The sequence below is a fragment of the Cavia porcellus genome, unplaced genomic scaffold (genome assembly GCF_034190915.1).
Source record: "Cavia porcellus strain 051 isolate PalLab524CR breed Dunkin Hartley unplaced genomic scaffold, mCavPor4.1 scaffold_15, whole genome shotgun sequence".
Lineage (NCBI taxonomy): Eukaryota > Metazoa > Chordata > Mammalia > Rodentia > Caviidae > Cavia > Cavia porcellus.
In genome coordinates, this window is record NW_026947498.1 from 60554595 (window position 1) to 60576170 (window position 21576).

The following is a 21576-nucleotide window of genomic DNA, read 5'->3' on the forward strand; positions in this document are numbered from 1 at the left end:
GAGTTGGAATCCCGTGTAGGAATCACAGTCATTGTCAGAGAAGTTTATTTTTTCCCCTCTCCTCCAGGACATTTACAAGGCTCTCATAACAATCACAAAAAGAGTGGTTTGCACAGAGATGTGACTGGAAAAATCCCCTGGAAATTGCTGAGGAGTAAGTCACAGTATTAAAAGCAGAGAACATAGGCTTTGAAAACATGAACCCATCTGACCTCCTGAATTTAGTACAGTGAATTCCTGAGCTCTGAAACATGGGGCCCGGCTGTGCATGCCATATTGGTACTATAAGAGTGGCAGTAGGTTGGCTGTGGCAAGGTCTATTTCAAACTCTTTCACAGTGCCCAGTGTTGCATGTTCCCAGATGACATTTGGTTGGCAGAAGCTGGGTCTCCAAAGCTGGCAGTCTGGAATGCAGCCCACTGTGTTTTGACAAACACATAATTGACCATCTGATCACCAGCCTATGTTCTGCACTCAGGTCACTGAGGGACCTGGGCTTTCAGCAGGTCTCTACTCCTCGTCTGGTTCATCTCCTCAAACCTTTCTGTAGGAAGCAATACAGAGAAGACTTAAACACACCCACGCAGATCCTTCCATTTGTCTTATGAACACGGTACGTGAGACATAAGCTGTTGAACATTTCCTTTAAACTGTCCTGGCAGCCCAAAGTGAACAAGAGAAAAGCACACTTATGGTGAACTCTCATTGAGAGAGAAGGAATGAATATACTTTACTGTTTCAACACCCGGCTGTGCGTAAGTTGCAATTCAGTTCAATGGTTTGAAAATTTTGCTTGGAAAAAACAGCACTGGGAAAATAGGAAATTGAGGCATTAATTAACTTTAAGGAGACATTATTAAGAATTGGTTTCATTGTCAGGTGGAAGAAAAGCTAGAAACTGGCAGTATTTTCTTTTTATCTGCTTCATTCTTACTTTGTGCAAGATACCCACAGTCCTGGAGACCAGCAGGCTCGCAGTAAGGTCAAATGCTCCTATGAAGCTCCCATAAGGATGTCTTTTGGTCTGAAATTTGCCCTCACATACCATATTAACTTTTCTCCTAGAAGACCAGATGTATGCAATGGGCCAAGATATGCTGGAATTCTGCAAATGTTAATGCCTACGTAAACACTTGCAAAATAGCCTCTCCTCCCTCCTCCAGCTCTGCTGAACAGTTGGGGCCCCTGGTTCTCACCTTGACTTAGTTTCTCTCTTCTCAATCAGCTATCTCTATCACTAGAGAGCTTTTTTCATTATTTTAATTTGCTTTAAAATTTTAAAAATCTCTTTGAGTCCACAGAAACAAGTCTAAACCCCTCTGCATGGCACACAGGCCTTCTGAGATCTACCTCTTGCCTGCTTTCCCAACTCCATCTGTCATGTTTCTCTTTCAATCACCTTACCGTGCTCCACAACACCAAATCACTATGCATCTGATTAACTTGATGCCTCTTGACTTTGTAAATGTTTTTGTTTCTTTCTTGATTATGAGTCATCTTTCTGTTACCTCCCCTCTATCCAGCTGGTACACTGCTGTTCACTGTTTTCACTTTAAGAGTCATCTTGGGCACTTACCCACATGCAGGTGGGCACTTTTTCCTCATTCTTCTTCATACACTTGTATATACATATATTCCTGTGCGTACCATATAAAACAGTCTTTATTCATTTATTTATTTCCCCTGTTACACTGTGACACTTTTTTTAAAAAGGGATGCCTTTTTTATTTTGGAGTTGTCAGAATCAGGCACGGTAACAAATTTTCCATAAATGTTTGTTGACTGAAAACTAAATAAAGATCTATGCATGATAATGTATCAAAACTAAGCCATACAATAGTATTAGCTCTTATAAGCAGGTTAGGAAACTATTATCCATCTCATGAAGGAGCTCAGCAGTGAGGCACTTTCTGATGGTATCAAAGGGATTGATGATTGATTGGGGCATGGATGCTGCGATGGAGAGATGCCTTTTTTTTGACAGAGAATATCACTAAGGCAGTAAATCATCACCATTTACAATGTGGTTTTCCATACTGAAAGGTATTATGTGAAGGGTGTGCTTCAGTCTGAAAGGTGGAAAGGCCTAAATTATAATAGGTGGGTTTCCCAAATAGGGTGCCTCTCTGCTACCTGCTTTGAGACAGCATGGTAGGTTATGGTGGATTCCTTTTGTTTGTTCACTTGCTTGGTTCTGTTAAGGACTAATTGAAAGGAAAACACTTGGGGAAAAATACAGCAGCTATTCAGTTCCTATTGAAATCTGAGTCAAATCCACATTGGGACATTGAACTAAATGCAGTGTGTGAGAGAGAAGGTCAAAACAGCTGGATTCTGCATCTGTCCAGAGAAGGCCATTGAATAGGTACTTGGAGTGAGAAGCGCTGGGGAGATAATGTTCTGATGTGCTCACAAGCCACTCTTCCTGTTTTTCTGATGGGCCTCTGTGGCACCATCCCTGAAGCAACAGCTGTATCCTCAGGGCACTTGAGGACAGTAGTATTGTCACCGTTCTGGCATAAAAGCAACCTTAGAATTTGGAAGAATCCAAGCAACAAGAACTGTGACCCAGTACAACAAGATCATGAGTACATGAATTAATTATCAACTCACTATCAGTCTTGGCCCTCCTCTTATATCTGGCTAAAAAAATTCGATCTCTCTAGCAGGTGCTTGACTGATGGTTGATGCAGCACAGAATCAATTGTACATTTTCCTATGAGCCAGACAAAGCCTTTCAATTATGTCTTTTATCTCAAAGTTCGCCTCGATTTTTAATAGGTGACATAGATCTCTTATACTGCTTGTGTCTGAGGCTTGCCCTCAAGCACTGACGTCATAACAGCTGAGTTGTGCAGGCAGGAGTGCATAGTGCTGACTCATTCTGGTGATGTGAGGATTAATGCCTGTGTAACACAGAGCTGTGATGTGAACTGTTTTTACACAAAAGAACTGCAACAAAAAAATGATTTGCCAGTCAGAAGATTAGAAATATGCAGTGCTAGGTAACTGAGGAGAAGGATGCAGATAAATAAAATGGTAACAATAGGCACGCACATTGACATGTTCCAAAGCCTTAACAGACCCACTCTATCAACACCAAGAACAGAGAATAACAAGACGCGTCAGGGGCAGGTAGGATCCGTCCCTGTTGTATGAATACATTACACAAAGCAGCAGCATTTGGAGAGTTTAATCAGTCTCCTTTCTCTGTCAAATAAAATGTCACATTAGGCTTTAGCCTTACAATCCATTACAGGACTTAGGTCTCCTAAATATATTTGCTATTAGCTCCTAGAAATGTTAGTGGAAACCACACATAAGGAAAAAAACCAAGCTAACCTGTTTTTTGTATAGATAATTACAACACAAGGAATACCTCAGAATAAAGAGCCAGTGAAATAAGATATAATTTTTGAGACTAAAGGACAATATGCATCAAGAAAATGGGATGCAGCCTGAAGGATGTTGATGATTAGTAATCACATTAGTTGACTGTTATTCACTGCAGGATTTCTTGGGCAGAGTCTCTTGTACGGACTTTGATGCTTTGGTTTTACTGTCCCAGAATCTCTTTCAAGAGACTCAAAGTAATATTCATTCAAACCCAGACCCTTGCAGTTTAGCCTGGTTTGGTTCTTTTAAAAATAACAACAATAAATTTTTTTTCACTTGAAATCAAGTGTCTTTTATTTTTCCTAAATGAAGTCTCAATGTTTTTCTAAAGTAGAATGGTACCTTTTTAATGCTCACTGGTACATATGAATCCTAGACTTCTTTTATTCCTCCCAAACTTTAAAAACTATGCACAAAAATTTAGCCTATTTAAGTTGCAGTCTTATATTCTTTAGTAAAAAGACATCATAAATTTTGCCAACAAATGAAATCCCTGATCTAGAAGTTAAAATTAAGAATGATTGGACCTACAGATAGGTGAGTAACTAAAGAATAAATAATTGTGCACTGACTGCAGCCAACTCATGACTAATTTCCGATGGAAAAATATAAGCCACAATTTAGAAGAATAGTGATTTTTGAAAACAGCAGTTGTAGCCAAGTAAAGGGCAGTCTACATAAGAACACTAGCTGGGGTTGCGGAGTTTTTTAGCTCCCACCTGGATGGTAATGTACCACTGCTACCAAAAGCTTCAACTTCAAACATGAAAGAAGACAATGCATATTAAACAAATACCAGAGACAAAGTCAGCTAGAAAGTCAACCAGAAAACACGCCAATAAAGACCAAAATTTCTTTCCCACAGCTGATACAGTTTTTTAAAAAGTGAATAAACCACTTTTACTTACATAAAGAGAAGGGGTAGCTGACAATCTGATGGTCAAGGAACTGAAAAACAAAGAAAAAGTAAGGAATTAAAAACAAAACTAATGACACATTGGGGGAAAGAAAAACCAGTATCAATGGGACTCTTTTTTCCCCCCTCAAAGGAGGGAGCCGATTTTGTCATTTGTATTTCAAAGTAAAAGAGATCTATTTCCAAAGCTGTGACCCCTGCTATGGCAACCCAGATAGTACTTCCCAGTGCAAAGAATGCCAAGACCTTTCTTAGTCAATTTAATTTTGATCTGTGTCAGAACATATCTGTTCTAGAACTATACTTTTGTTCAATACAACAGCCACTAGCCCACTGCTTTTTAAAATTTAAATTCTCTAAAATTTAACGGAAAATCTTAACCATTTAATTAACTCAGTCACACTAACCACATTCCAAGTGCTCAACAGTGACTGATCAGTGGTTGCCCTTACTGAGCAGCAAAGAGACAGAATTTACTTGTCATCACAAAAAGTTCTAATGGGCAGCACTAAGACAAGTAAAAGCTGTGCTACACAAGACCTCACTAATTTTAGCTAAGTTTGACAAAGACGAGTTGAATCCTGAGAAAATATGACTTTTTAATGGTAAATTTGGTAGGGTTATTTCCCCAAAGGTTCCCTAGACAATTTGACACGTCCACAGGTTGCTGACCTTCAGTAACAGTGAAAACTTGGCCAGCTGTGCCTCAAAGTCCTGGTTTCCCACCCTGATCCTGCCTCTTCCACCCATCTCACTAGCCTATAGGAAGTCATATGACAAACAGATGTTAAACTGCAGTCTGTGCCTGCAAACACATTTGTAATGAAAAAATTATAGGTGGAGGAGCTGACCTTCACATTTCATAATCTATGTTTAAAATCTAAAATTTGCCTTTAGAAGTTTAAATCAAATTAAAATAATTTATCACAGGAAGAGTCTGCCCATCATTATTTTGATAGATTCTTTTATAGAAGAATACAAATAAGGTAACAAGAAATCTATAAGAAATTAATAAACTAAATAGATGTGCTGAAAAAACAAAGCAAAATATTACAATTAGGTTTCATTATAACATATCAAGAACTATACACACGCTGCCTGAATTCTTATCTCTCTGATAGGATAATTTTTAACCACTCACACAAAGCCTTCAGAAATACATAATACACACTTCATTAAAAGAGGCTCAGTCAAGAGATCTGATGAAATAACATTTTACTGAAAAAGGTGGAAGCAAATAACTAACAGACTTCACTTTCCATCAAGTTTCTGAGCAAAGTCACTATTGTAGAAATTTTGAAAGAAATGACTTCCTCTTTGTAGTCAATGGGAAACTTGTCCATGTGCACACAGGTGTGAAGGTTGGTGGTCCCCTACTGGGATGAGAAGTGTTAAAAAGTCTACAGCCTGGATCAAAATACATGCTAATGCAAGAGAAGTTGGGGATCTCCCATGCTTTCAAGTTGTTTCACTAATTGATGAGTTTAATGGAAAGTTTAAGCAAGATAATTAAATTATCTTGATTTATTGAAAGTTCATTCAAAATTTAAACATAAAATAAAAACTAGCATTCAAAGATTTTAAGGCTTTAAGCTTGCTATGTTCTTGTCTTTTCTACTAGGCAAGATACTAACCTATTGCACTGGAGCATCTTTTCTTACTTTATCCCACGTTCCTTTCTTCTCTTTCTTTCTGCCCTCTAACTCTGCCCACCACCCTTTTTGAGGCTGCCCTTTTACTCAATTTCTGGGGAGGAGAAAATATAGAATATAGTTAGCAATTTTCTATAAACTATGTCGTTACCACTTTCCTGTGGCATGTTATAAAAGCAGTAAACTTTCTATAATATATTATGCTCTTTTAAAACTATATTTAATATTTGTATTAATATGTCTAAACCTGTAACTTTCTTTTCTAAATTTCAATGAGCATTTTATTCATGAAATTAGTCAAAACTAATTTTGATATGATCTAAAGAGATCAATGTAAATTGTGCCAAATTGACTAATACAATCAAGGTCTGGAATGAAAAATGATCCTTCTTGATGTCCAATGACACACAGGCTGTCAAAGACAGGAATTCAAGATGAAGGGAAAATCATAGTATATGTCACAGTTTAACACAATTTAAAATCAACTTAAGTTGAAGATTTTGTTGAATGCAATTGTCCTTATTTATTAATATAAACCAATAATACTAATCCTAAATTCAATACTAAGGCTACAGTTCAATTTCATAGACTTATATAATTCACAAATGCTCATTAACATCAAAAGACTCTTATTTGATTGAATTAAAATATTCTATGAAATTTTGAGACTATGTCTTAACCTGTGTATATATACTTTTGTTCAGTTCAAATTGTTATATACAAGGAATTATAAGTATCATTAATTCTAATTTAAAGACTAATTTATTCTAATTTCATTGTACATAGTATTTGCAGCAGTGGTTTCCAACAATTGGAGGTGACAGAGATTCTCAAGGAAATCCCTCTGTCCAGAAAAATACCAAGTTTCAGGAAGTTCCCAGACCACCTGAAAATTCTTCTAGGAAGCCTAGGTTACTTACCCTTGTCTTTGAGGGAGTGGAGAGAAAAACCTTTTTAAATCTCATAGCTCATTGTCACTAGAAGTTTTAATAAAACATAACAGGCTGAACCCAGAAGTAAAGAAGACATAAAAAATAGAACTCCAAGTGGGTGAACATGTGTGGTCAGAGACACATGGGGTTCCTTTAATGTCTCCCAGGCGCTTATCTCCATAGCCTTTTAAAATTTGTTTTTTTAAATTGTCCACAGATCCATACTCACACTGTGATAGAGAAGCATGGAGAAGAAAAATCATAGAGTCACTAAAATTTACTGAGCATCTTTTGTGATTTCAGGCATCTAAATGAAGTAAAAGCTTCTCCAGTTTGACTCTGGGTATAACTAGGGATGTGTAGAATGTAACATAGTAATGCACAAAGCTACAAAATACTAAGCCATGGCTAACTTCCTAGAGAACCAGCTTGCTCTGTGGCCAACTTAAATTCTTATTCATAATTTATTCTTCTACCCACTAACTGTTTCTTGGATGTTACAGGAGAAACAGAAATAATCTGTCCTGTCCTTTTGGAACTTCTAGTTTGGTGAAACAAGAATACACTGTAAAGCAGAAAGCAAAATTTGTATGTATTTTCAGGGTGATACATGAGGCCTCCCTGAAAAGTCTTACTTGGTGGCCAACTGTTTCTGGCGCTGTCATAGAAGGTACTCAGATCACTAATTTGATGATCACCCAAATGGAAGAGTCTGAGAAGCATTGGTACACAGTACCGTTCAGCCCTTACTGAGAAAACACTGTTACTTCCAATTTATTAGAGGGCAAAAAAGATTTGAGAAATTAGGAAATGTAGCCCCAAATCACATAGCCACTAGCATCTGAGTAAGTCTGTACTATTCTAAAGTCTACATTTTTTTTTTTTACCAGTAAATTTTACTACCTCTAGGTGTTTCCCATTTCATGTTTCCCCTTAAAATCTGGGCTCATTCAGGATTATGCAGGCTGGTTTAAAATTTTCTTTGGAAGGAGACAGGTTTGGCTTGATTTGTATTCTAAATGTTTCACAGTGGTAAGGAAAGCTATTATTATACCCATTTTATGGTGAGGAAGCTGAGCAGCTTGCCAGCTGAGGTATCTGGCTGGGTTAAAAACGGAACCCGGGTTGTCAGTCTCTCATTCCTTTTAACTAATTCCAAGCCTAGGCAAATGTAACTGGCCAAGGGCTTTTCTACTCACGGGACTCAAATGGTGATAGACAAACTTCACTAAAAGAAAACACCAATAGTTCAGTTTTTAGAAATAAATAACCATAACTCACAAAATCAGTTCCTTTAAGCATACAAGAAGAAAAGGGAGAGCTTATTCACCACAACTGAGTCAGAAAATTAGAATGTCACAGCACTGATGACAGAGCTGAGGAATTTAGATGAATTAAAGCCCAACACTTAAAGATTTTAGTAAAAGGTGGGCCAAAAGGACATGCTTTTAATATGTGCAATTTTTTTCTTCAACTAATCTCTTTAGAAGTCAGGTGAGTTTATATTTTTGATTTCTATGGGAAGAGATAATGTTTTAATGTCCCTTTCATAGTCCAGAAGTATTGCATTAGATTCTTATGTGGGAATCATTCCAAATAATAGAAAGAAAATTTTTACTGATTTTCTTAATACATTTCCAATGTCCAGAATTTTCTTTCTTTTTTTCTTTTTGGTACAAGGGATTGAACTCACAACCTTGTACTTGCCAGGTAGGCTCTTATGCCACTGAGCTAAAGCCCCAGCCTGCTTCCAGTATTTTCAAAGGCTAAGGCATTAATGAAATTTTAGATTCATATGCCTCAGAGTAAATAAGTACCAGCTATATCGATTCTTGTCAATTGATATTCCATTTTCACTTTGATGCATAAGTTCTTTTATTTGACACATTCAAAAATTCTGTGCTATATTTAATGACATTTCACATGTCCTGAATTGGGGAGTTTTTAATTTTTCATTTTCTGTCCAGCAAAAGTTTACAAGTTAAAGTCAGATGGAAAGCTTATTCAAATGTATATACAGAGCATTAGCAATCTCCCACTAAGTCTTTTAGCATCTTTTATAAATCAGTTTCTTTAGGTATTTTCATTGCTTTTAGTTAGTCATAAAAGATTATGTGAAAGTGCTCAAAATAAAAGAACCACTGGAGTAGGGGAAAGGAGAAATAGAAGAAGGGAAAAGATTATATGTATATAGGCATACCTATGCATGTGTGGTATGAATATATGATAAATAACTGTACTACTAAACTCTAAGTTCATCAAGAAGAACATCAAGATGCCATTGTTTGATTGATCGATCATTTTTTTCAGGCCTAAATCTTCTAATCTGAACCACGACTTCTAAGACAACAATATGCACTATATTAACTACTGTTAATTTCCTCTCTTTTTAAAAAAATTCTGTATCATTTCTATTCCTCTTTTGTTTTAAAATTATGCTACAAATTGCCATTCATACCTTGAGATCTGCTTTTCAAGATCATATTTTTAAAATTTATTTATTTTAAAGAGAAAAAACAATATAGTGCCTACAGAATTTCAATATAAGATAGGAAATTAATAATGATTATTATATTGCATATTGTTATCTTCACAATAGTTGCTCAGATCACCAGATATAGGCAGGCAAAATTAATCAAACAATATAAGCACTAACTGTTCCTTTCAGTTAATAGAATTACTAATGCAATTATCTTAGCTATATTGTATATATACACATATTTTTCCCTTTCCTGCTTTTTCCTTTCCCTCCAGTGTTCATATTATTTTGGATACATTTTTCAGAAGAACAATAAAGAAATAATAAAGATACTATATTACAACCCTGAAAGATGTCTATTTTCAACAATTTAAGTGATGAAATATGATAATGATCAATATTTAGAGAGAGAATTTTAAAAACAAAGTTCAGCAATTAGGCCTAGGATTGTTTCTGAACCTGAGACACTGCCAAGATACAATATTAACACTCCACTGTACCCTACACAATCTTTCTACCTTTCCTGATTCTTATTGGGCCTGAGAAACTAGAAAGCACTAGTTTTGGGAGGGGTGGCTGGGCCTCGCTTCTATTTGTTTACATTTAACATGGTTTCTTACAGCCCCTAAAGAGGACCTAACCCTTCAGTATTATAATTTTTAGGAAGACTTTTTAATCTGATTCCAAATAACTTTTATCTCCATATCTCAAATTCCTGAGGTTGTGGATTTACAGATTTTTAATGGATTGACGTAAGTAGGACCTTTGACTTAACAGTAAATTGATACTCTTTAGGGGATTTGAAACATCTGATTGATGCTATCATGTGGTCCAATCAATCAGAGGCACTTGTTCATAATTCTGCTCACAGTCTAGCACTGATGCCATTTGGTACGAAGAGACTATGCATATTACAGGGCCAACTCATCCCAAGTTTTCTTGGTGTATAAACATAGAAAGTAACATATTAGCAGTACAGAGGGCTCTGGAATAAATATGGGCACAGCAGGAAGGAGAAAGAAACATCCAAATCAGTGTGAACAGAAGGCTCTCTTTACTAAATGGTTCCCTTAAATGGCTTTAAAAGTACAAGAAGAAAAATTACAGCACAAAAGTTATATCAAAACATGCAAATTTAGTAGGTACTTATACATAATGATATGTTAACTATTAAATCATGAGGACAACATGGGAGAGGTCTGTGTTTTTTGTTTTCTTTTTTTTTTTTTTTGTATGGGAGATCGAACTCACAACCTTGCACTTGCCAGGCAGGCACTTACGCTGCTGAGCCAAATCCCCAGTGAGGGTCTGTGTTTTAAAGACTTGGAAATAATGTTCTGTAATATAGATTGGAAAAAGTTACTTTTGTTCTGTCTCTACCTACTAGTTGTTTGGGAGCATACAAAGCTTTTAGGCTTTCACAATCTGGCTCCAACCTCTCTCTTCAGTTTTTAAAAATGTTTTTCCCTCCACTGTTTCTTTATACACTATGACAGCCCATTTCCTCCTCCCTGAGCATGTGGGGACATCTATGTCATTGAGCCTTTGCTAACAGTTCACACTTGAATCTTAAAGCCTACCATAGTGTGTTAAACACAGCATGACACTCCAATGTTTGTTGAATAAATGCCTGTCTATCTATTTTAGGAGACAAAGATGATAGAAAAAAAGTTGTTAAATCAGTAAATAAATAGCACTGGAGAGAGGTCAAGGAAAAGTTAATTTTACTGCATTTTAGGAATGGAAACAAGATGAGCTTAAAGATTAGGAAAACTGATGCTCTTATTCATAGCTCTAGCCAGTGCTATGAGTCAGTTACTTTTCTGGGAATGAGTTTAAACCTCAAGGTTAAATGAACACAAATGCTCTGTCCATCAGGATATAGTGAACAAGTTGTGGCTATTTCCACATCAGGACAGTGAAATTAAAATATGCAGTGCCCTTCTCAGAGGCATCATATATGACAGAAGTTTTTAAAATAGCCTCCTTTGCCACTTAAGTACAGAAAGAGTTATAAGAGCAAAAGTAAATGGTTTTATAAAGTATTTTTTTAGAAAACAGGATAATTTAGCTTAGGGAAGGAAAAACTAAAATGTATTTTTCATAGTTTTCTTACTATAAGAAGAATCTTTACAAAGAGGATAATTATCAGCATTCGTGTCCTAAGGCAATATGATATTAAGCTGTCCAGTGAAGAATTTAAGACTTTAAGAGGAACATCCTAAATAAGAAACTGGTAAATAATAAAATAGATTGCTAAGAGCTGTTAGGAAATTTCTTTCTTCATTGCTCTTTAGAAATAAGAAAGATCTTTATCCATTTAGGATGGAATAAATGCAGTTCTGTCTGCAGTCAGGAAGGTGAATTCAATAACCTCTCTAGTCTTGATTGCTCTGTATGATTCTACAAAGTCCTATAAAACATTGACCTAAAAATTATACAGAGTCACAGGTTAGTAAAATACACTGTAAAATTAAAAGAGGATTAGGCAATACAGATACAGACTTATTAAATTCAAAATAGTTTATATGGTACTTACATATTAATTTAATTTGCTAAGTGCATATGACACAAATAAAGTTGAAGAAAAATGTACATGAATCTATTATAGTTTGGCATAATGATTAGCTAGATAACATTTTAACAATTTATTCTCTTATGTCTAAGAAATTTAGCTGAATATTTCATAAACTTGGTACTGATTATGCACATAAACTCAATTTCCAATTAAATTGAAGAAAAAGTCAGAAAAAGTTCAGAATATAACAACTCACTTTTATTACTTCCAGGACTATCTTCAAAGACATCAAGAGAACCACAGACCAACTCCTTTAAATGAGCAAAATGGGCCCCATATGATTAAGAATGTAAGTCCAATAACAGACGCCGGGAGAAGCTGTAGCCTGGGTAGCAAGTTACTGGCTTTCTTGTCTATTTACCTTGCCGCTTTGGAGCTCAGTTGAAGTGTCCATTACATACAGCACACAGGGTCAGATGAACAGTTTCAATGACCTTGTCTGAACCAAATTCATTTAAAGCAGTTTGCCACATTTCTTAAATAGAAGATGAGCCCATTCTATCTATGGCTCAGATTTGGACTGGATCACTGAACTATTGCCCAACTCTTATAAGCAAAACACTAACATGTACCAATCAACACACAGTCCATAGCAGAGGCACCAGGAAGGTCGAAAACACACACATGATAAATTGGCAGTACATTATAGAAGAGAGCTATTTCTAAAGATGGACTTTGGCTATTAAAACCTTTGAGCATTATTTAACCTTTGTTAGGGGGAAAAAAACAAAACTTTAGCTCCAATGTAACTTCTAAAGATTCAGTTAAAAAAAAAAGAGATTGAGAGAGAAAAATCTAGTTTTATTTTGCAACCCATTATTTTAATAAGAAGACAAATCAAAGACACGTACTATGCCAATTTTTTCACAGTCTACTTGTTACAGGAGATTGTTCTAGTCTTCTTCACTAATGACTTCTTGAGGTTGATTATTACACTGTGATCAGAAGTTGGGAGGATAGAGGTCTAAGACCTTTCAAAAGAAACATTTTGTTCAGTAGAACTACAGAAAATAAAGTCAGCATTTAGCTAACTTTGAGAACCTATCTGGGATAATGGGCGGTGTATGTAGCTATTGCTTATCATTTTCAAATAACAGGAATGAATTAAACAGCAAAGGTGGCAAGCTAACCAGCAACCTGAATTTTAAAAGCTGTGGCACAATAAGCTGATAACATAAGTTGTAAGAATTCATAAGGCTTATTATTCCCTATTGCCCTCCTACCATCCCTTATTTCCACATCTGCAGCCCTATCATCAGGCAGCTAAAGAAAAAGGCTCAAAAGTGACCAGGACCTTTTCTTTGGAAACATTCTCAGTTAGCTCTTTATCCTCCCCAGTCACAACTTCCTCTAAGTTTTCTAAAATGTATTAATTTAATTGTTTTAATACTTCCTCTTAGAGGAATTTGCATTTTCTTAACTCTCTACAAGATCTACATTTAGGTTGATTTCACAGGTAATGTGGGGAGAGGTGGTAGCGGCACTGACAGTGGTTCTGTCCCAGACTCTTCAAATTCTCCAGCTGTTCATCTGCTTCCCCATTTGGGTTCAAATAAAAATATATATAAGTATGCGTACATCATATGTTTCCTTTCAAAAGTTATGAACATTTTGGGACTTTCTGTCCACACACTTTATGAAGTTTGTTCTAAATAATGTCAGAGTAATTTGGATAGAAATGAAACCACAAATGGTTTGCACTGAAACTTAATTAACTTATTCATCCTAAGTGTTTTCCTTATGGCTAACATCCATTGGTTCCTGATTCTTGTTAGTGAATTCTCAAGGAAGATTTATAATGCCTTTCTGCCCTGGAAAACCTAGCCTGTGAGATTTCCTTGTATGTATCTGAATTCTTATAGTCACTATTAAGGATCTAGGAACCAAGACTGTTTTCTGTCTGTTCTTTAACCTCCCACTTCATGAAAAGATGAGGCTCTAAACAACCTAGTGGGAATCCCTCAGATCAAACCATAGCTGAGTTGATCTCAGCAGGCAGGGAACCAGTAGCAGTCTATGAGACACAATTATAAAATCATGAAAGATTCACCCATATTTTCAGAAAGAAACTAGGTTGTTTCTAAGATAAGACCTGGAAAATAAGGCACAATAAGGAAACTGAGAAGATATAATTTTTGAAGGATTAACAGAGGGTAAATTTCAAAACCTATCAGTTTTGCCAGGGCTTTCTTAAACCATGGATTCATTTTCGTGTCTGACAGTGGCCTGCAGCAGACAGTTCAAGGGAAGAACATTTTTCTCTGACCAGTGAAGCCCAAAGGACTCACTGCACAAAAGATTTTCTTTCTTGTTTCCAATCAATTTGTACCCCAGAGTCTGAAGGTTTGCGACTTTCTTTTATTTTTGTAAGTCTACACATACATAGTTCCTCCTCCATGATTTGGTCCTGAGGAAGTGACCCACCCACAACTCCACAGAGCTAATTAACCCCACACTGAGCGTTTTTTCTCTCATTTCACACTTCTACTCAATGCTTTAAATGACCCAGCAACAGCATGATCATATGATTAGTCTCTCTCAGTAAGGAGAGCACAGGGTTGGGAGGAACAGAGATATACCTGCCCTAATTCAAAACGGCAATGTGACTCTGAAATAGTATCAAATACTACTTTATCTGAAGGTGCAGTAAAAAAAAAATCCTTTCATGTCATTCATTCAACATTTCGCACTATTTTAAGTAACAAATAACACATAATAAATAATAAAGTAGGAGCATTTGATCTATATTCAGAACATTTAAAAATTCCATTTTACTGAAAAAAATTTAAAATAGCTATTGCTTCCTTCCCTATCCTAAACAGTTTCAAGAGAAGGGCTGAAGAGAGAATGTCGTATCTTTTTTTCCATTTCAAGGAACAGACTCATGTTTTTCTGGATTTATTTTAGCCAAAGTGAATGCCTTGAAAACTCTGTGACTGCTGTTTTCTAACTTTTCAAAAAAGAAGAAAAAGAGTGAACATGATGATGGTGGGTGATTTAATGGAATCAGCTTGTCAACATGATGAAACTGAAAAAGCTTTTATAGAATGTGTCCACATGTTTTTTTTTTTTAAACCTTTAGCATAATGTATATGGTGTAGAGTGGTTTTTGTCATGGCAAGAGAAAGGAATATCATTAATTTAGACAGTAAGTGTAAGGTTCTTCTAAAAACCTCTATGGATAAATCATAAAAATGCCTCCTAGCCAGACAAATGGAGCCAGGCAAGTTGTAGGTCTTGTTTGAAGCTTTTGAAAAAGTTATCAGATTTAAAAATCTGTCATCTCTGTAAATGACAAGAAAAATTCTAGGTTATTTCCCTTTGTTTTACTAGTACATGGCTTCAGAGTTTTAAAGATTTAGATTTTAAAAAAGACAACAAAATGACCTCTTCAGAATATCCCATTTTAGAAAAACTATCTATTATGGTTTGTGTTTGGGTGTCCCCCCAAAACTTCATGCAGTCATGGAGGCAGCTGAGTCTAGCATTTGTGACTGGTTTATTGTCTAGTGAAGTCAGCATACAAAATAAGGGAGGGAAGGAGGCACGCTCTTCCCTTTTGCCCTTTTGCTCTTTCTGCTTCTCGAATTTGCCCCTGGGCACTGCCACCCTACCTTGGAGCTAACAGGTTATGCACTGAAACCTCTATGAATTGTAAGATAAATAAACTTTTTCTTCCTTCATTTTGGGCATCAGGTATTTTGTCTCAGCAATGAGAAAAACGAAACCTAGCCACTATCACATCTCTCCATTCTCCGAAAGACATGGGTAAATTGAATTACTTTATAAGAACTTGATCACAGAGTGTGTACATCTTGTATGGACTTTTAACTTCAATTTTCTCTGCAAAGTGACATATGTACATATCATTAAATGCCCAGGAATTCTATAGTCCCTAGTATTGTGACAATTAATACAAATAAAAACTTACCTAATATTTGAAATTCTTGTTTTAAGCACCTTAAAGCTTACAGTTTGGAACTGAAGACATTTTTAAAGTTCGCAAGCACACTTGCTATTATTATTCCCCGAGTTTCTCTTAGGCATGGGTCCCAAATGGAACTATCAGGTTGGTAAAACTGGACATAAAGCAAAAATGGAAGATTCAGTGAGGCACAACTTGTCTGCATTTATGCTAGCTAGAAATGTCATATCTGACACATAGCCTTAATCAAACTTTTAAATCCATGCTCCCCGCCTTCAGGTGAAACTGCCTCCCCTGGTAATCCTATAACAAAAGAGCTGGCGTGACTTCAGACACCTCCTCACCCCGCGCCACTAGAAGTTTTCAAGCTCTCTGACGATTGGGATTCCAAAGCCCTTTCCAGGGTCTATAAGGCCCAATATAATACATATCTCACTATTTTATGGCATATCCCATCACTTTCATACAGAATTGATCCAACTAACAATACAATATGAATGTGAATAGGGATCAAAGGAAAAAAATTACAAAAATTAATGACCTTATGTCCTTGTTGAAATTCAGATTTCTTTTGGTATATGTGCTGCCAAAGCAAGGACAGAAGATCAACTTTCTTAACTGAGTCTAGTAAAGTTTCAAAACTTACTCTGTAAGTTGGTTTAGATAAAGGAGAAGATGAAAATTACTTCTAAATGGATCCATGAATCATTCATTAGTTTACCTTCCAGATATTTTTTTAGAACCTGTTACTTATTACTTTGAAGGGGTTCCACTCTTTCTGTCAGGGATCCTTCACTCTCATCCACATTTTGGAGAGTATTTATGGTTCCAATTTCCCTTGAGACAATATAACAATGAGTACAAAACAACCCCTGCTTATTTTCTTTATTTGTTTTTTCCCTCAGCTGCCTTGTGATAATCATTAACCCCTTATGAATGACTTGACCCCTTATGGATTATAGTATCAGTTCAGCTAATCTGACATCCTAAATGTACATCCAACGAAACCCCCTCCCCAGTCACAGTTAACTTTTCTTTTTGAAATTGCCATAAAAATAGTCTACCAAGAACTATTTAAATTTTTGAAATGGATCCTTACAATCTGACCTAAGGTATCTTTTTTTTTTTTTTTTCTTTAACATGTAATGGGGCTTTAGCCCCTAGGAACTCAAGTTACAGGCAAATTATGCCACTGATGTTGGCTCACCATTTCAGCATTAGATAGAGAGTTGTAATGTTACACAAGTAATGTCAGTCTCAGAGAGGATTTGTCCTTGGTACCTGTTTTCCTTTCCTTGAAGGCCTCCATTACATTTTGGTACTTTGTTTCCTGAACCTAGCCACCATAGGTTAATGTTAATGAACATAGAAGAAAAACATTAAGTTTTTTCAGTTGTTAAGCTTGTTTTTCTTCTAACAGGCCTTATAAATAAAAATAAAAGAATTTAATATATGTGAAGAGCAGCAAGTGCTCTCTTCCCATATCTTTTCAGACATTTTCATCTTATATAAACAGTAGTGATGAAATTATAAATACCTTTATTCTTCTTCGATGTTAATACTCTTATTATCTTGCATAAACAGAAATGAACAAATACGTGCATGACACCAATCAGTCCCTTTTTAAAAGATGCAGTTTTTATATTTTTAAACAGTGAGGGAAGATTTAATGAATTCAACATGTAGTTTATCTGTTTATATTTTGAATGTTAATAAAGTAAAACCAAATTATTGCTTAAGTTCTTTTAGAATCACATCAGCTATTAACACTCTCCACGCCAGCATGGTATAAGGTGTAGGTAAAATCAATGGCAATTGGTTCAAGTCCTCTCAGGCAGTGAGAAGGGGCTTGGCAGAGAGAGGCCAAGGAAGGGGTACAGGTTGCTAGGAACAAACTGTTAGGAGTAGGTCATTTGATGGCATCAGGTAAAAGGAGTAGCAAAATAAAACCTAAAAGTGTTCTGAAGGGAGTAGGACAAAGGAAACCAGTACTTTTTCTTTATCCTCATTGGTTTCCTTTTTTTCATAATGTTTGTCCTTTCATCTTCCATCAAATCAGTCTTTCTTCCTCCATTCTTCAAGTTCTTCTTCTACCTTTTTTATAATAGGAAGCATTAAGGAATAATTTAGAGGGCAGTAGGACAAAAAAGGTAGAAAAAAACAATCTAGGAAAGACTTATGATAATACACTGCAACACACACAACCTATATTTGATTGATGAAGAAGGAGAAACTGGGACTTGCGAGATTTAAAAAATTCATGGTATGTCTGGTCATATTAATCTCCAGACCAGCTGGGTTTTAGCATTGCTGGAAAGAGCTATAATAGGATCAGGAGTTGGAAAAAAAAAAAAACAGGGGAAAATGGAATTCTACAAGGATTTACTTGGAAAAAAGAAAAAAGAGGATTTCTTTAGAATTGCTTTTTGAAATTCCCCCAAAGCTTTTTAAAACTTATATGTAGAAAGTACCAAGAGAAGAAGCTTAGGAATTCTTACAGGGTTTAGGAAACTATTAGACTCTGTAAATTAAGTTCATCTTAGTCCACTCAAGCAAGTAAAGGATAACTAGAGCATGGTATCTCACAGTGAGTAACATGGTTGGTTACTTTGCAAGGCTGACATATGGAGACAAGGCCCATAGGAGCAGGACTCTTCTTATGAACACCATAGAGAGATATCCAGGATCATTACAATGCATAGGGCATGGCAGACTAGTTATGCAGGGTCATCTGCAAAGTACCTGAAGTATTCTCTAACCAAGTACCAACTTCTTAGCCCAGTCTTTTTTGGAGAAAATTTGGTACTATGGTAATACTTTATCTGGACCCTGGGTACAGGAAGATTGCTGAGACACATGACCATTTTCAGTGCCTAAAGATAGGGAGGCTGAAAGGACAAAGGAGAAATAAGAGTAAGAGAAGGCTTCCAGCTCTGGAGACTACAAAAGAATAAATTAACAATCTTAAAATAAGAGAATGAAAGAACAAGCCTTAAGGGCACCATCACTACACTTTTGGAATCTGAAGTAAAAAGTAAAAACATTTGTGTCTCATCAAGCTGATTGCCATTGTCCCACGGAAGATTCCTATTTCTTCTCCTCTATGTACACAGGTTACATTGTTTCTCCAAGGATTAGCATTCTGCAAGAATAGTGTTAATGATGGTTACTGTCATAATTTGTATCTTGAATGTCTCCCGAAGTCCCATGTACTGAAGGTTTGGTTTCTAGTCTCTGGTACTACTGGGAAATGGTAGAACATTTGGAATGTGGAGGTTAGTGGAAGGAAGTTAAGAGCATTGGAAACATATTTTTGAAGGCAATATTAAGACCTTGGCTCTTCCTTCTTCTATCTCTTGTTCCCAGTGATGAGGATTGGCTTTCTCTATCACACATTCTCCCCATGATAGATTGTGCCTCCATAGGTCTGTAGCAATTGGTCATGGACTGAGACCTCTGAACTGTGAGCCAAAATAAACCTTCCCTCTTTAAAGCTGCTAAATCAGGCATTTGTTACAGTAACACAACTCAACTCCTTTTAAAATAATGGCAAATAGGAAAGAATCCCTGACTGTCCGACTGGCTTTCTGGTGTTCAGGCTGTGTCCTCCAAAGAGTTCAGCCTACTTTCTGTGGTTTTCTGAGATTTGTGGCAAAACATATGTATGATTAGGGGAAGCTTCCTTACTCAAGACATATTTTGCAACAGAAAACAAGTACTCTGCCTTTTTCTTATGACTTTTGATTTTCACTTTTCTGTTTTTCTCCCAGAAAAATTAATTATCTATCATTAATCATTATCTATCAATTATCTATCAATATTTTCTCCTTCCCTCAGTTTTAAAAAAAATTAATATCAATCTGTTCCATCAATTTCCTTATCTATTATTTCCACTGTAATTACCTAGGCCTTGAACCCAAGTGAATCCGATAATGTGCTTCTTCCTCAGCTCCCAGCCTATTAAGCATGCTGGGGAAGACTCACAAAACTGTACAGCCTGGTGCTTCTCAGAATTATGGTTTTCAGGTTGATCTATGGTATCAGAACTACACTGCAACTCTTTATTTTGTTCTTAGTCAATTTCTTTTTTCCAGTTTCATTCATCACACTATTTAATTCCTTAAAACTGACCTCCTACCTTTCACCTCTAACTAATTTCTTTTGTCAGAGGAAACAGAGACCATTAAATGGCATTTTTCATCACTTCACCTCTGACATAGAACCCATCCATAACAGCTCAGAGATCCTTCTCTCTAGCATTGATGACCCCCTCCACAGTCAATCTTATTGCATCAGTTATTCCTTCTTTTTGTATTTTCAATTTTCCTACTGTCTGCCAACAGGCTTTAGGTGTCTCATACCAAGTAACAAATGTAGCAATTGTAATACAGTGACAAACAAGAAACCTTCTGTGAACCTGATCTTTTCTTTTTTGTGCTTTTAGCTGCCTAAACTCTCTTTTATTCCTCAATTTGTGAAAATTTTCTAACTTTGTTTCCAATTAAACTATTTCTTGCCAAATTTACCCCCCAAAATTCCCTCTTCTTGTTCTCTTTCCTTTTTGGCAAGAAGAGAAAGGCTTGTTTTATTCCAATGATTGGTGCAATCACCACAGCAATGTACCAAGCGGAGGAGTGCTTTATTTATTTGTTTTTTGACAGTCTTGATGATCACCTCCATTTTGGCCAGGAGGAGTTCTTCACTGCCGGTGGTCTGGGATAGTCTTGTGGGCCTGGCCTGCTTCAGCTTGTGGATGCGCTTCCTGAGAATCTTCTGGCTTTAGAACATGTTTCCTTCACCGAGCCATGTGGCACAGCTCTAGATACCAGGTATCTTCGCAGAAACCCATGGAGCGTGTGTCCTCCTCACCTAGAATCCTCTCCTGCTACCATTTGGACACCAGTCTTACCCTTTAACTTACCTATACTCTTGTACCTGTCCTTAGGATGGGCTAAGAAGTTTCTCTGGCATTAAGCCTGGAAACCGACAGTCACAGGCTTGCAGGTGAACAACCCTATTTGATCAGATTCCAGATTCTCTAAAGGATCTAGTATTAAAAATTTCATTGGTTTTGAAGGCCACGTGTCTTCTGAATCCTGAGGGGACTCAGGGCTGCACCTGTGGTTTGTAAAGTGACAGCACAGTCTCCAGCGTGGCTTGTCCCCAGTGTCCATTCTTCTACCACACTGTTTTCTTACTTTCATTTTAAACTTTAGTTCATTGAGGTAACATTTATATTCAATAAAGTCTACCCTTTTTACAGTATTTTACCATCCAATTACTGTTGACTTCCATGTTGGTCCCCTCATGTCACAAACTCCAAACTTCTTTGCTTTACATACCAATCATTTGGGAGTCTCTTAGCAGCCTTTTCCACACAACCCACTCATTACATTAGGCCACTTAGCATCCAAGATGTTAGGCCCCTTGGATTTTTTTGTTTCCTCTTTACAAACACACATTTCTGCCTAATGTAGTAAATACTATTTAATACCACCATCTGAATTTTTATATAGAATTATAAAACTAGATGTTATTTTGAGAAGTTTAAGTTTTCGTCCATCAAAATGTTACTACCTGAAGCCCTGTTATTTTAGTATTATGGCTTAATAAAGACCCTCATATGTTGAAGTTTTAGCCCCAAATACTACAGACTGTAACTATATCTAGAACTAGAGACACTGTGGATGTGACTAGT

The 21576-nt window shown here is 36.4% G+C and overlaps 1 protein-coding gene across 37 annotated transcripts in view; it reads right to left on the reverse strand.

Annotated features, from left to right (window-relative positions):
* The window catches only part of Zbtb20 (zinc finger and BTB domain containing 20), an 838748-nt gene that overhangs the window by 180922 nt on the left and 636250 nt on the right, over positions 1-21576 (reverse strand). For all 37 annotated transcript variants that reach the window (XM_063225304.1, XM_063225278.1, XM_063225281.1 and 34 more), the window contains one exon: positions 4305-4344. The gene's annotated coding sequence lies outside the window, so the exon portion shown is untranslated. The remainder of the gene's footprint in view (positions 1-4304; positions 4345-21576) is intronic.